Raw genomic sequence first — 10,324 nt, forward strand, 5'->3', positions numbered from 1 at the left:
GTGTGTGGTTGTAATGTTTTCTTTGAAGGCATACATTATGTAGTATGTGAAAGAAACCAAGTTAAATGGGCCTGTAGTGTGAAGTTTTATATTTATCTGGCTAGGAGTTAAGTTATCCTTACTATTTGCTGTGACCATACATATCAGAGGCTAAAATTTCCTCTAACTGTCCTTGTTTCTGTCTCCCCTGTCTTTTTTGGGTTTCCCTAAAGTCTTCTTCTTAAATTGGCTGAGTCTCGTGATTTTTCGCGGTTCTTTCGGGTGTAATCCCCTGTAATTATTCAGGAGCCTTGTTCATGTGTTGCCAAAGCCTCACGGAGAGATAGTATTCTGTAATTTTATGGTCAGATTTCAGTCTGTAGTGAGCCCGTGCCTCTTGGCTATGACCTGTACAAATAAGTGCTTCTCAGCTTCCCTCCTCTCTCTTCAATGAAAGAGGACCACCGATAGCTGGAGTTGAGTACTTCCCTTTTCCCACGTTTGTTAGGCTCTAAAAATTTAATTTCTACTGAAGGTAGGTCACTGTTAAGAAGAACAGAATGCTCTGGCGTATGTAAAATAGGCTACTTTTCCTCTCCCCCTGCTTGCAACATGATTAAGATTTTTTTCTCCTGATCTTCATAGTGAGAACCTAGTTGGGTTCCTAGTGGTCAACCATGAAAATGTGGGGACCCCCCAACATGGGGGCTTTGAACTTTCACGCTAGTGTATATTGAGCCTCTGGTACATCGTCAGTTACGGTGCTCCTGCTGCCTCCAGCAGGCTGCTGTGTCCTGTGAACTGTGAGGCTCTGTGTCTTTCTCTCTCTCAAGGTTTCAGGGCAGTGGGTTGTTTTGTGACCTCAATTCTCTGATGGTCTAAGAGGAGTTGTTTTTCAGTTTGTTGAGCTTTTTGTGAGAATAGGAGTGATGATTTTTAAGCTCTTTTCATGTTGGACCACAGGTCCAAAACATTAGCCTTGAAAGCAAATTACCTGGCAGTACAACAAAGATCACTCATCAGATACCAAATAAATATCATCCCATGTTTTATTTGATGCCAGTGATAACTTTTATGCATCTATGCGCTGACTTCATTGTCAAGCTTGAGTTCGCAGATAAGAGCCATGCGCAAATAATTTTGTTATCTCTGAAGGCAGGAAAACTAATGTAAACTGGTAATTTGGCCCCTAATCTGCTTTCTTTAGCAATTGTCTGATATTTTGCTGACAGCATTTATGCAGAGTCTTCTTCTCCCCAGGGAAAGAGAGAGTGCAGTAGTAGTCCCCTTCTGTCTGTGGGGGACACATTCCAAGATGCCCAGTGGACATCTCAAACCTCAAACATATTTCTGTTTGTGTATTTCACCTTATTTTATGCCTTTTCCTTGTTACCTAGGCACATATCATGTAGTATGGCTGTAACTTTTGCAGTCTGAGGTGTTAAAAGCAAAACTAGCATGAATTTCTTTTTTCTTCTTTATAATTTCATGGATAGACTGGGCACCCGTAACTCAGTGGTTAGAGCACTGGCCACATGCACTGAGGCTGGTGGGTTCGAACCCGGACCAGGCCTGCTAAACAACAACAACAACAACAACAACAATAAAAAAAAGCCAGGCATTGTGGTGGGTACGTGTAGTCCCAGCTACTAGGGAGGCTGAGCCAAGAGAATCGCTTGAGCCCAAGAGTTTGAACTTGCTGTGAGCTATGACACCATGACATGATACAGAGGGCAACAAAGCGAGACTGTCTCAATAAAAATAGTAATAATAATTTCATGGGATTTCATGAAATTTCAATAAAATCTCATTCTAAGATTTTAGATCTTAGCAACCTTAGCATACCATTTTTTTCTTTCTGTATTAAGCCTAGAACTTCCACCTTTTCACTTAAATGAACTGCTTTAGGGCTTCTCTTTGGCATATCCAATTGCCAGTATTACCATTCTTAGGTTTTGGAGCCTTTGTAGGTAAAATAAGAGCTACTTGAACACAAGTACTGCACTACCAGGACAGTCAGTCTGACGGCTGAGAGAGTGCTAAGTGACTAATGACCAGGTAACATCGTCTGTGAACACACTGGACAAAAAGAGGATTCATGCCCCAGGCCAGATGGAGTAGGACGGAACAAGATTTCATCACACTACTCAGAATGGTGAGTCATTTAAAACTTACGAATAGTGTACTTTGGGAATTTTCCATTTAATATTTTTGGACCACAGATGACTGTGGAAACTGAAACTGCAGAAAATAAAACCACAGAGAAGAGGGAACTCTTATACTTCTCTACCACAAATTACACACCCATGTTTTCTACGTCTGGGGATCAATCCTTTGGGACCAGCACATCCCGAGTGCAGTGGGTGTGAGCCTCTGCCTTGGAATCATGGTGTCCCCCGCCAGGTAAATATCATGCAGATGCTTTAACTCTTCATTTCAGACTTACAGAACAGTCACAAAGATAGGATAGAGAGCACTCACCCTTCTCACACCTCCCCCTAGTGTTAACAAGACTTTGGTACAACTATCAGAACTAGGAAATTAGTCTGGGTCCAGTATCACCAACCATACTCCAGATCCCAGGCAGGTTTCCTCAGTCTTTTCTTCAGTGTCCTTCCTCTGTTTAAGGATTCAATCCATGATCCTGACACTTGGTACTGTGTCAAATGTGTCTCACCTGAGTTTGATGTTTTCTCATGACTAGACAGAAGTCATAGATTTGGGGGAACGCTAATGGAGTATTATATCAGGGACAGCCAGCACTGGCATCAATATGTCTTAAGACTGGTATTACTAACATTGACCTTGGTCCTGGATTAAGGTGGTATCTGCCAGATTTCTCAGTGTAGAGTCACTGTTATTCCTTGTAGTGAACACATATTTGGGGGGAGATACTTTAAGCTATGCAATATTCTCTTTCTTCTTCAACTATTGTCCACTAATTTTGGCATTCAGTGTTTGGTCTTGCCTAAGCAATTACTAATTTTGGTATTCTAATGGTGATTTTTTTTTTATATTTCTCATTTCTAACAAGTGTATTAATTGGAATTTTTCTGCATGGAAGAGTCTTCTCCCCTCCCTTTTTTAAAATTCACCCATAGGACTGACATATATTTACTTTATCCTTTGACTTATAATCCAATACTGTCATTACTTGGTATCCACTGGGGATGGGTTTCTTCCCTACCCCACCCAAGATACCAAAATCCCAGGGTACCCAAGTCCCTCATATAAAATGATATAGTGTTTGCATATGTGGCATAACCTCCACAATTCTCCCATGTACTTTAAATTATCTCTAGATTACTTATAATACCTAATACAATGTAAATACTATGTAAATGGTTGTTAACTACATGTTTTACTGGTATTATTTTTGTTGTTGTATTGTTGGGTTTTTTGTTTTTTCCTAATGTTTTTGATCCACAGTTGGTTGAATCCTGAGGAACTTGTTGATACAGAGGGGGTTGACTATGCTTTTGTTATTTATCTTGCTCAAATCTCAGATGGTTTCAGCTGTGGCCTTGGCTCCTGTGCTCTTTGATGCTCCTCCATCCTTTTGTGCTTTGAGTACTTCTTACTTTCTAGCACCACAAGACGCTGCAGGTTCATCTTGTATTTTCCTTGCCCTCTGCCTGGAAAGAGCCAGGGTTTCTTTTATTGGAGTGTAATATTTACGAACCAAGAGTTGAACACTGGCTATATTCATCTAGACCTTCTTAGTCAACTGAGGTAAGAAATACATGGGTGAAGCTGGGTCAATGGCTCATGCCTGTAATCCTAGAACTCTAGGAGGCTGAGGTGGGTGGATTGCTTGAGCTCATGAGTTTAAGACCAGCCTGAGAAAAAGTGAGACCCCATCTCTAGTAAAATAGAAAATCTGAGACAAGAGGATCACTTGAGCCCAAGAGTTTGAGGTTGCTATGAGCTACAATGCTATGGCACTCTACCCAGGGCAACAGCTTGAGACTCTGTCTCAAAAAAAGAAAAAAAAAGAAACACAGGGATGGCAAGGGATTTGAACAGAAACTTCTCTGAAGATGACAGATGAATGGCAATGACATGAAAAAATACTCATCGTCCCTAATCATCAGAGAAATGCAAATCAAAACCACTTGGAGATGTCACCTAACTCCAGAGATTAGCACACATCACAAAGCCCCGAATCTGCAGATCCTGGTGGAGATGTGGAGAGAAGAGAACACTTCTACACTGCTGGTGGAATTGCAAACTAGTACAACCTTTATGGAGAGGAGTATAGAGAATTCCTAAAGAACTAAAAGTCTACCTTCCATTTGATCCTGCAAATCACATTACTAGATATCAATCCAGAAGAACAAAAATTGTTCTACTACAAAGACATTTGCACCAGAATGTTTATTGGAGCTCAATTCACAATTGCCAAGTCATGGAAGCAACCCAGATACCCATCAACGTAGGAATGGATTAACAAACTGTGGCATATGTATACTGTGGAGTACTGTTTAGCCATAAGAAAAGCTGGAGACTTTACATCCTTTATGTATACCTGGATGGAGTTGAAACACACTTTTCTTAGTCAAGTGTCTCAAGAATGGGGGGAAAATCCAGTGTACTCAATATTAATATGAAACCAAGATATAAGTAACTACACACCCACACAAAGATAAATATAGTCTAGCAAGGGAGAAGAGGGGGAAGGGAGAGGGGAGAGGAGAGGAGGGAGGGCAGTGGGCGGTATCTCACCTAATGTGTCCAGTGTGAGCCTGTTCAGCTTGCCCCCTTGGTTAAGGGCTCCACTACAACTTGACCTTTACATTAGAATTGAAAATGATGTAACCTAAAAATTTGTACCCTCATACTAATTTGGAAAAAAAAATATATGTATGTATCCTGACCCATGTATATACACTTATTTATATTTCTGTGCCTATATGTATATATGTGTGCATATATATCATATGCATATATTTAAACATGTAACATAAATATATATTAAAAATATATTTCTATCTCATGAATATATTTATATTTATTTTTTTAGAGACAGGGTCTTGTTCTGTTGCCCAGGCTGAAATGCTTCACAACCCACTAAAGCCTGACCTCCTGGGTTCCAGTGATCCTCTGGCCTCAGCCTCCCAAGTAGTTGGGATTACAGGTGTGTATCACTGTGGCTGGCTAATTTTTTTTTTTTTGTAGAGACAAAGATGTCTAGCTATGTTACCCAGGCTGCTTTCAAACTCCTGGCTTTAAATGATTTTCCTGCCTCAGCCTCCCAAAATTGCGGGATTACAAGTATGAACCACCATGTGAGGACTAGCCTATATTTATTTTAAAAACATGATTTATACTGATACCTCTGAGTACCACAGAGGCACCACAGGATTCATTCTGAAATTCCCCTTTGGCTTATTTATAACTTTCTCTCTCTTATAATGAGAAACATGGCTTTCATTATCTTATGAAGAATTTACAAAGCCAATTTAAAATTTTGCTTTGTAAAATGCAAAGATTTTATTCTGTGTATTTATTTCAAAGCTTTAGGAATTTTTAATTACTCCAAGGGGTGACATAGAATTTTCACGTTTTCTACCCTTTAAGAGAAGGTTTTAAATTATTTTTAATTAAATACTCATGTTACTATTTCACTGTAAAAAAAAAAAAAAAAGAAAAAAGAGAAGGTGAGATTTTAGTTTAGTCTATAATTCATAAATCACATTACAAAAGAGGTCCTGTGTTTTCTCTTAGAGCTAATTTGTCATGGCTAGGTTTTAAGGAAAAAGTCATCTAATTATCTGATTATATAATTGGCATAAGATAGGTATGATACTGGCCTAATTGCTTCAATTTGCATTTAAAATAGGAGAAGAGTAGCTCCCAAAGAATATGTAATTGGTGTACTGCAGTTGGGAAGTGAATATTTTTCAAAGCAGAAGATATTTCTCATCATTGCTGTCTTTTAGAAGTTCTAACTTGCCACTTTATTCCAGGAAGGTATTTGGAATTAATTTCAGGATTTAACAGAATGTTTCTTCAAAACAGTACTATGTAACAAAAATATAATACAAGCCACAAATTTAGACACTTCAAGTAATTTTTAAATTATCTAGTAGCAATATTACAAAAAGTAAATAGAAAAAGATTAAATTCATTTTAACAATGTATTTTATTTAAACCAAGATGTTCGCAATGTTCAATTTCAACATGTAGGGCGGCACCTGTGGCTCAGTGAGTAGGGCTCCAGCCCCATATACCAAGGCTGGCGGGTTCAAACCTGGCCCCAGCCAAACTGCAACAAAAAATAGCCGGGCACTGTGGCAGGTGCCTGGGGAGTATGAGGCCAGAGAATCGCCTAAGTCCAAGAGCTGGAGGTTGCTGTGAGCTGTGATGCCACAGCACTCTTGACAGTGAGACTCTGTCTCTAAAAATAAATAAATGAAAATAAATTTCAACATGTAATCACTTCAAAATGAAATCTTTTACTTTTTTTCATATAAGTTTTTGAAATCTGGTGTATATTTTATAGTACCTCTTAATTTGGAATAACCACATTTCAGTCTTCACTAGACATATGTCACTTGTGGCTACCATATTAGAGCAGTTCTAGAACAAAGGAGTTCCTTTAGTAATATTTCAAAGTCATAGTCTATAAGGCAATTTGAAAACTGATTTGAATGAGTTCTCCTTTTCCAGGAAGGGCAGTAACAATGAAATTAAGTTAGCCACATATTATATGGGTCCTAAGAGAAGTGCACATAGCTGGAAAGAATGATCTCAGTCAGAAACTCAGAATGAATCATATGAATTAAACATTGCACAATGTCCAGTGTTTAGTGTGAGCTTTTGGTTTATAAAACCAAATTTGCCACTGAATATAATAGAGATTTCCTAGTTGTGCTCCATGTAGAAGGTATATTGACGTATTGTTCTGGAGTACCACAGTTCTATATTTCGTTATTCGGGAATTGTACCTATGTAATCTTTTTTTTTTTTTTTTTTTAAAGACACAGTCTCATCTGTCACCCTGGGTAGAATGGGGGCAGTTTCACTCAAAGCATTGACTCAAGTAATCCTCTGCCTCAGCCTCCGGAGTAGGTGGGACTATAAGTGCCTATCACACACCCATTTAGTTTTTAATTTTTTTTTCTGTGTTTAGTAGAGGCTGGATCTCACTCTTACTCAGGCGGTTCTCAAACATGTGGGCTCAAGCAATCCACTTGCCTGGGCCTCCCAGAGTGCTGGGATTACATTTGTGAGCCACTGGGCCTGGCCCTTTCTGTAATCTTAAACTCCACTAAAATAAATAATATAAACTGCTTATCACATTTCTCAGGGTAGGTCTGAATCCTACTTTGGTTACTGGAAAGTAATATAATTCATGCTTTTGTGACACACCAGACGTCTGCAACAGTTAACTATGGTAACAAGCCTAGCTTAACAAGCAGTGCTCTCACCAAAGGTAACTCTTTCTAGAATGTGGCACATGATTTTATATCAGTATGGATAAAAGGTCAGTTCAATAATTGTTGTCCATGTTCATAAGCTTTTTTTTTGTTTGTTTTATAAACAGTTAACAAGAATCCCTTTCACTGAGATACATTCTGCAGTAGGGATTATAATTCTCTTTGATGTTTATTCCATTAGACTTATGGCCATTACTATGCAACAAGTGACATTTATGTTATGCTCAAAGTAACCAGAACAATACATAATTCAATAAATGCAGATATTCTGAAGTCAGGCAAGCCAGCCTTCGTTAACAGATCATTTTTCTCAGGAAAGTTGATGAAAATGGACTGAAGCAGAAGCCACAAGGGTTTCTCAAGGGAGTGTGACCTGCTGGTAACCTATGGGTTAAGAAAAAGAGCAAGAAAGGATAGCCAGTTCTCAAAGGAGTCTCCAAACAGAAAACATAACTGTATGTATTTATTTGCTTACTTATTTTATTTTACTGTTTTTGAAGACAGAGTCTCATTTTGTCATGCTCAGTAGAGTGCTATGGCATCATAGCTCACAACAACCTCCAACTCTTGGGCACAAGCGATTCTCTTGCCTTAGCCTCTCGAGTAGCTGGGACTACAGGTGCCCACCACAACGCCCAGCTATTTTTAGAGACGGTGGGGGTGGGATCTCGCTCTGGCTGAGGCTGGTCTTGAACCTGTGAGCTCAGGACAATCCATCCACCTCGGCCTTCCAGAGTGCTAGGATTTCAGGCATGAGTTACCACATCCAGACTCACTTACTTATTTTAAAGATCAAAGTTTTTATTCTGTGCAATGTAAAACAATATACATAGTTTGGGTACTTTTTAAGTTTTACTTTAGGAAAAAGACAAGAGAAAAGGCTTTTAAATCTCAGTACCTTTTATAAAAAGTTGCAACTGAAAATCAGCAATCACTTCCTTGTATAACCATCAACTCTGAGTATAATATGATTTATACCTAAGAATTGGAATTAGAATTTACCTAGATGAGTTCTGGCTTCTTTTTTAAAAAATGCACAATCATATCATACAACATAGGGGCTTCAATAATTTGTGACACGATTTTGAAAAGGAAACTCTTGCCTCCATAATAAAAGGAAATAAGAATACTCTTTCCATAGTTGTCATCCAGCATCAAAAAATTTCACAGTCTTATTTACCTTTATAAAAGGTAAAATGATGCACTACTCCACTTGCATGGACTACTGTGTTTCTCAGTAGCTCCTAAGCACAAAATTATTTGTCTGGGCTTTCCAAAGTAGGAGACTAATACAAAATGTATTAAACCAGCCCAAGTCCATGGGCTAAGGAAAAAGGAATTACTATAAAGTGTTTACCAACTTTATCCTCTCTAATTTTTTTTTTTTTTTGAGATAGAGTCTCCTTATGTTGCCCTCCATAGAGTGCTGTGACGTCACAGCTCACAGCAACCTCAAACTCTTGGGCTTAAGCAATTCTCTTGCCTCAGCTTCCCAAGTAGCTGAGACAACAGGTGCCTGCCATAACGCCCAGCTATTTTTTGTTGCAGTTGTCATTGTTGTTTAGCTGGCCCTGTCCAGGTTTGTACCTGCCAGCCTTGGTGTGGCTGGCCCTGTAAAGGCATTGAGACTTCAGAGGTTTCTTGTGCCTATCCATCCATCATGAACACAACTCAGGCTTGTACTTTAACACTCCACAATGGCTTCTTTGGGTGGGCGCCTCATTTTGTGACATCCAACTTCAATTGCGTGTTCTCAAGGTTTCATTTCATTATCATAACAAATATCATCATCTTCAGCAGGTTGAATATATACTTGCTTTTGAGAATTAGACTGATTTTTTTCAGTTTTCATTTACAGTGTTCAGCTTTGCCTGTGACAAACTAGCCTTAGCTTTTTGGAACCTTTCAGATACAAAAATATCCTAAGCCGAGTGATGTCAGTGCAAATAGCCAAAGGGATCCTGAGCAAAAAGAACAAAGTTGAAGGTGTCACACTAATAGGCTTCACGTATACTACAAAAGCTGTAATCATCAACACAACATGGTATTGGCTTAAAAATGGACACATAGACGAGTGGGGCAGAGTAGAGAACCTAGAAATAAATTCATATACTTACAGCCAACTTGTTTTATTTATTTATTTTTTAGTCAGCTTATTTTGACAAAGGTACGAAGAACATTCATCAGGGATAGGACAGTCTCTTCAATAGGTGAAGCTGGGAAAGCTGGATATGCATATGCAGAAAAATAAAATGAGGTGCCTATTCCTCACCAGACACAAATATAAACTCAGAAGTCAATATTGCTGACTTTGATTATTAGATTGAACATGTAAATGAGACCTGAGACTATGGAACTCCTAGGAGAAATGCTTTAGGACATTGGTCTGGGCAAAGAGTTTATAAAGAGGACATCAAAAGTACAGGCAATAAAAGCAAAAATAGACAAATGGGATTATATCAAACTAAAAGACTCTTGAACAGCAAAGAAAATAATCATCAAAGTGAAGTGACAAGCTGTGGAATGGGAGAAAATATTTGCAAACCATACATCTAATAAAGAATTAATTTCCAGAAAATATAATAATCTGAGCTCGTAATATTTTTGCTAGTGGAGGGTCTTGCCTACATATTGATGGTTGGTGACTGATTAGGGTGGGGTTGCTGAAGGTTGGGGATGGATGCTGTGGCAATTTCTTAAGATATAAAAGCAATAAAGTTTTCCACATGAATGAACTCTTCTCTCATGAAATATTTCTCTGTAGCATGTGATGCCATCTTGATGGCATTTTGCTCACAGTAGAACTTCTCTCAAAATTATAATTACAGGCTCGGTGCCTATAGCTCAACCGGCTAAGGCGCCAGCCACGTACACCTAAGGTGGCGGGTTCGAATCCCCAGCCC

The 10,324-nt window shown here is 38.7% G+C and overlaps 1 pseudogene; it reads right to left on the minus strand.

Annotated features, from left to right (window-relative positions):
* Positions 1-2,236: 2,236 nt before the first annotated feature.
* On the minus strand, positions 2,237-2,390 carry LOC111726372 (annotated as a pseudogene).
* Positions 2,391-10,324: the final 7,934 nt, after the last annotated feature.

The sequence above is a fragment of the Otolemur garnettii genome, unplaced genomic scaffold (genome assembly GCF_000181295.1).
Source record: "Otolemur garnettii isolate 467f Iridium unplaced genomic scaffold, OtoGar3 scaffold00062, whole genome shotgun sequence".
In the NCBI taxonomy this organism is placed as follows: domain Eukaryota; kingdom Metazoa; phylum Chordata; class Mammalia; order Primates; family Galagidae; genus Otolemur; species Otolemur garnettii.